Source organism: Lepidothrix coronata, unplaced genomic scaffold (genome assembly GCF_001604755.1).
Source record: "Lepidothrix coronata isolate B3197 unplaced genomic scaffold, Lepidothrix_coronata-1.0 Scaffold151, whole genome shotgun sequence".
In the NCBI taxonomy this organism is placed as follows: Eukaryota; Metazoa; Chordata; class Aves; order Passeriformes; family Pipridae; genus Lepidothrix; species Lepidothrix coronata.
Genome location: NW_016690331.1, coordinates 2,249,538 through 2,255,933, shown reverse-complemented (window position 1 = coordinate 2,255,933; position 6,396 = coordinate 2,249,538).

Below are 6,396 nucleotides of genomic sequence, written 5' to 3'. Positions count from 1 at the left end.
CCAGCTCATATCCATGGACCTCCCTCTAGTGAGTGGAGATAAGATCCACTGCTTGGATATCTTGCGTGCTTTCACTAAAAGGGTCTTGGGAGAATTTGGAGATTTGGATAGTCTTGAATTATTCATTGAAAAAAATACTGCGGTTGTGAATCCAATTTCTTCCACTCTTAAAAGAAAACAAGAGGAGGTATCAGCAGTTATTATCCAAAGGGCCTTCAGGAGGTATTTGATGCAGCGTTCTTTCAAAAATACATCTTTCTTAAGCCATCACAGGCAGACCAGTGCTGTCTTTGGAGAAGAAACACGGGAGAAGCAAAGGCTTATTGTATCAATGCTTAATGAAAGTAGTGGCAGGAAGATACATAAATCACGGCCTGTTTCTTCCATATCTCTCCCTTGACTTTATGATACTTTTGCTGGCACAAATAAGCTGGGCACATAAGGTTATCCCAGGCTGCAGCATTTTTGACATTTAAAGCAAAGTCACTGATTTTCAGATGGAGACAATATGTGAATCCCAGAGTATAATACTCTAAATTTAGAATAACGATGGCAGCCTTCAAGTATTGTGATTGTTCAAATTTTCAAATTCTCCTTAAAATGATTAGGATCTGAACAGCTATGTCATAAATATTGGAGGAAAATCAAACTGTAGAATTTTTTCTCAGCTAGTGGAGTCGATGGGTTAATTTTTTCACCTGCCAATTTTGCCCTAGTTCATGTGTTTATGGAAGAAATTCTTAAAAGATCAGTTGTAAGCACAGATTTATAAACACACAAGGCTCTAGAATAATGTAAATCTCTTTAGAGATAACCAATATTTCCAACTAGGCTTTATTGTGGCAAAATGAAATAATTACTGCACTTCTGTAATAGAGCTGATTCAGGACACTTGAGTATAATCAGCCTCTAATTTTGATGGTTTTTGGACCATCTTCCTCCTAGCATGTTTGGGTGGATTTGTTTATGCTTAAGAATTTTGGAGGTGTGTTTATATATGCACCTAAATTTCCCAACCAGGCTTTATTGTAGCAAAATTAAATAAGTACTCCACTTCTGTAACAGAGCTCACTCAAGACACTCAAGTATAACCAGCCTCTAATTTTGATGTTTTGGGCAATATCCACCTCCTAGCATCTTTGGGTGGATTCGTTATGCATAATAATTTTATATGTCTACTTAAATGGATTTACCAGATCATCCTCAGTTGCCTGTGCTTGAAAGTTCTATATAATTTGTTCTTTGCATCATTCAGCGTATGAAAATTGTCATAATCATAGCTACCAAGAGATATTACTTGAGAAAATATTAAGAATTACTGTACATAAATTTCATCATTATACTTAATTCAAATGTCATAGAAAGCATTACTTAGTATTCTGAAAAGGAGTTCATGGTATATCTTATGAGACAGCATTTAATAAAAGCTAGAGGAAGCGTTTATTTGATTGATTCTGAAAAAAAATACATGAATATTGTGTAATAATATTTTAGTGATTCTTTTGCAGTTTAGGTTGTTCAGATGAAGTGTCATGGTGGATTCAGAACTACTAATAAAATGCGACTGGTTTAGATTCTTCAATAAAGAGTTCAGATGCTTAACATGTTTTTGTCTCTTTTGTAAGGACTATCTTCAGTTTCGTTTATTACAAGACATAATCTGTTCTTGGAGGGGTAATATAATTTTCCAAAAGTAGCTACCTATTAGCACAAGAAATGAAAATGTTTCACTTTTTACAGGGAACCAGAAAAGATTTAACATTTTGAGACCAAGAATAGCAGGAACAATAAGGTAATTACTCATTTTTTCTGTCATTTCCTGTGTTAAATACTATTAAATATGACAGTCAAATCTAAGTTCTTTTATAGACAAATAAAGGCACAAGAAAGCTAAGAGTTTAAGAGTTCCAATACAGTATGGTTTGAAGGGGCTTTGTTATGACTGAGCCTCAGCAGCCCAGGGAACTTGTGGAATCACCATCCTTGCAAATGTTCCAAAAACAAGTGGATATGGTACTTAGTACTGTGGCTTAGTGGGCATGGTGGTGTTTGATTAAAGGTTGGACTTGATGATCCTAGAGGTTTTTTCCAACCTTAATGATTCTCTGATTACTTCCAGAACCAGGTGCAGTTCAGAAAAAAAGGTTGATGAAGAAGTTTTGCAGACCTCTTAGGATAACTCAGGAATTTGCACTCGGGAGCTGCCGCACTGGGCAGAGGGATGCAGAGATATTTGGTGGCTCTGCTTGAGACCTGCTCCTGTCCAGCTTGTGTTGTTTCATGCAGAGTGATGCTTGTGAGGTGAAACTCTTTATTTTGTTCTTTGAGAGCTGGACTGAGCCAGCAGCTTTTGTTCAGTGATCAGGTACCATTAGATGGCAGCATTTAGTGTGGTTTAAAATGTGGCCAGTCTTTGGTGAAAGAGGTGTCAAATTTGCACACTTCAGCAAAAAGGTATTAATTACATTGATTGTAAAAAAGTTAGGAAAAAAGTCTCAAAACTCTCTTTTTTTCTATCCTGGGCTTTCAAGGTAGCCCCAGTTCTCAGTAGGTGCTTGTTCACTGACTGTTCTGGCTTTTGATAGACCTTAAGGACTGGGGCAGAAAAAAAATTCTCCCGTGTCCTTAGGCTTTCTGGAAGGGAAGTTTCAAACATATCTTTACATCACTGTAAAAGGAAATGTTTCTTAGGCAAGTGGTAAGAATGCTTTGTTCTTGCGCATTGGAAAAGAAGGAAAGACTGGAAAAGCCATATAAGAGACTCTATGGAGTAGCTGTCAGTCACAAACGGCCCGGGAAAACTATAATGCCCAACACCTCCTGGAGCTCATAACCCAGCCTCAGATCGGCAGGGACAGTGGGAACACTGCCCCTCACCCTGGTCTGGAACCCCCAGAGTGGCTGGTGGGTCAGACACCCCGCCTGGAGGGGTTGGCCATAGGGATGTAGCCGGTTATAGTTGGCTTCCTGCCAAACCCCACAGACTACAGCGAAAACCTCCCAAAACAAACAAACAAAAAGAATAGCAAAAGCTATAGCAAAAATATTTGTATTTTTACATATATCACAGATATATACAGTTAAAATACTATGTACATATAAACACAGGAACCCCAAACCGCTCCCAAAAAGGGGAAGCGGAAGGAAAAAGGGAAAAGGGGCAAAAAGGGACAAAACCAGAACAGATATGCACAATCAAAAACCCGGGAACTAGCAAAATAAAGAACTAGCAAAATGAAATCTCACCACTTCTTTTAGAAAACAGAATCACGCCACACCACCAGACCAATTCCCGGATCAGAAAGAGAAACAACAGGCTTGAACTAGGCCTCACTCCCACACGAGCAGAGCTGGCCACAGGGAACCTGTTGCCTCCAGACCTCCCTGGAAGAGAAGAGAGCGTCAGTCCCTCCTCCCCTCATATTTACACCTCTGTTTATGTAAAGGAATAGCATGGAATACCGGGAACATAGGGTACTTCCCTAGTTACAAGCTGGTCTCCAGGAAGGCCTAGGCTGAAACTATCACAAAGGACCAGAGCGGATAAAACCGAAGGCATGTGTTTGCATCATGTCACGACCCTGCCATTGGACTTGTGAGAGCCAGTCTTCTACAAGTCTTCGGTTGTAGCTCTCTCTTCCTTTTCTTGTCTCCTCTTGTTCCCTCTGCTTCTCTTTCCTTGCTTCTTTCTTGATGCTTAGGGTGATTTGGAGCTGGAGGGACTGGATCTTGATTTAAGTGTGGTGGAATTGGTTGGATTTTGCCTTAAGTGTTGTGGATTTGTGGATTTATTGGAAGGGTTGTGGATTTATTCAACCTTGCCTTAAGTATTGTTGGTTTATTGGATCTTGATTTAAGTGTTGTGGATTGGCTGGATTTTGACTTAAGGGTTGTGGATTAGTACGATATGCTGGGTCAGTACTGTGGTGGAACATTTTGTCTACCTTGTGTGGTGTCCTTTTGATCTATGGCCAAGTTTCTTTATTTGCTCCCCTAAATTATTAAAGAAATTTCTTGGGAACAAGTCCCTGGCTGTGTGAACAAGCTGAGTCAGATGCACCTGCTTTCAGTTAATTAGAATCAAAAAGGAGTATTTCGGCCTTAACTGTGTTTTGGTAAAGAGAGTGCTGTGTTCCCAAAGCGGAAAACAGCTCAAGAGTCTGCATGAGAGCATGCATGGTTTATGCCGTGATTGAAAACAGTTGCAGAATGATAGCATATGAAATAGAGACATCAGGTCACCAAAGTTTTGGGAATTCTAGTTATAACTGAATGGCAACACCGAGTGCTGTTTACCTGAAGAGGTTAATAAAAAAGGAATGCAGAGAGAGCTCTGCGGAGAATCCCAAAAACTGAATTATGGTGTGTGCAGCCTCATTTCTTTATTGCCCATACGTGGCTTATTCTCTTGATGCTGTCTCCAGCTATTAAAGAACCACAGCCAAACCAGTGAGCTGGCAGCTCCCAGGGCTTGGAGTCTTACAATACCCTAGTCTTTTCTCCTTTACCCTGCTTCTCCTTCCCCTTTTGCTTTGAGAGTCCTCCATCCGGGTCTCACCTGAAGTCCCCACAGGGCACGACAACAAGCTGAGGGCTGCTGAAATCAGCAGGGTACACCTTCCCGTGCTCCCATTGTCCCGCTCTGCAGGGTCAGAGGTCAAGCATTTTGGATGAGCCCCCAGATGTGAGAAATACTCACTTACTGATGAAATTGAGAGACGACAAAGTCATTGAAGCAAAACTATTTATTGATAAGAACAAGTCAGCTGAGTCAGGTGCATCTCTAGGGAAGCACACCTCTCCTCAGAATGGACTACCTTTTATACCCTTCCCCAGGTGGTGAGATCCCTGTCACTTTTCCCATTGCCTATCTATTCAGGAACTTATATCCCTTCCCAGATGCCTACCTGACTTGAACTGTCCCTTAACTTCCCCTCTTTTGTCTTTGCTTCCTTTTTTTGGGCAGGTTTTCAGTATCACCTTTCCTATTGGCCCTAGCAACTCTTTGCACTCAAGCTATAAACAGGAGCTAACTTCCCTCCCCTTCTCTCTCATGTCCACAAGGTTTCATGGCTGAACCAAAACCTTATTTCATTTCTCACAGAACCTTCCACTAAAGGTTATTTCTTTTCAAATAACTTAACTGCAGATGGGCTCTCTTTGAGTCCTGAAGAAACACTGAAGAGTGCAAACATTGCAAGGTGAGCAGTAACTGAGGAACTCCAGAGAGTAAAAGGACAGTTTCCACAATCCCTTTGTGGAGCCTGTTTTTCAGGGATACAGGGCTACATAAAAGGAGGAAAAAACTTTTACTTACCAGGGGTCAGGTTCATACCATTTCTACACAGAAGTGATAGATGGAAATGTAAAACAAAGTCTGCACCACCACTAAGGAGGAAGGGTTAGTTTGTATTATGCTGCTGGCCCTCAGGAATTCTCTAGGAGCTTTACATTCACAGTGTTCCCTAACTAGAGTCATCCAGTATTCCTTTGTTTCTGCTGTTCTCTAAGTGTCAAACTTCAAAAACAGAAGGGAATATTCTTCCACTGTGTTCCAAGCGTGCCTGACCACTTCTCATGAAGTTCACCATTATCCAGGCAGTTTAACCTGGAGGAACTCACAGTTCCAGATACCAGCATTGCCAAAAGATACCACCTCTTCACTGCTCTTACCTCATCACCATCTACAGACTTCTTAAAGAAACTCTACATTGTCTCAGCAGTGCCTTTTGGACAATTGTAGCACAAAGAAGCTGCAACAGCTGGATATCACCGTTCTCCTTTCAACCCTGCAATTGCATGCTAAGGCCATTTTAATGCTTAAGCAATAGTAAAGAATCGGTCAGACTTCTAAACTTGCTGTGTGGTGAATTCAGGCACTTCTGTGTGTTGCTGAGGTAAAATAATCACTAAGGATGTGTTCATGTCAGGTACGATTTTGTCCAAAATTGCTGCCCCTACAATGGAAATAAAGTGTTCATCTTTGAAGTAATTCTAGTTATGATCCAGGGCAGACAACCTGGTGTTGCATTCAAACAAATAATTTTGAATTGCAAAGATAGATTCATTAGTGTTTAAAAGTCTCTTATGTGGCTTTTCCCATCTTTTCTTTTTTTCCAATGCGCAAGAACAAAGCATTCCTACCTCTTGTCTAAGAAACATTTTCTTTTACAGTGATATAAAGATAGAAAGCCCAAGGACACAGGAGAATTTTTCTTCTGCCCCAGTCCTTAAGGTCTATCAAAAGCCAGAACAGTCAGTGAACAAGCACCTACTGAGAACTGTGGCTACCTTGAAAGCCCAGGACAGAAAAAAAAGAGAGTTTTGAGACTTTTTTCCTAACTTTTTTACAATCAATCTAATACCTTTCTGCTGAAGTGTGCAAGTTTGACACCT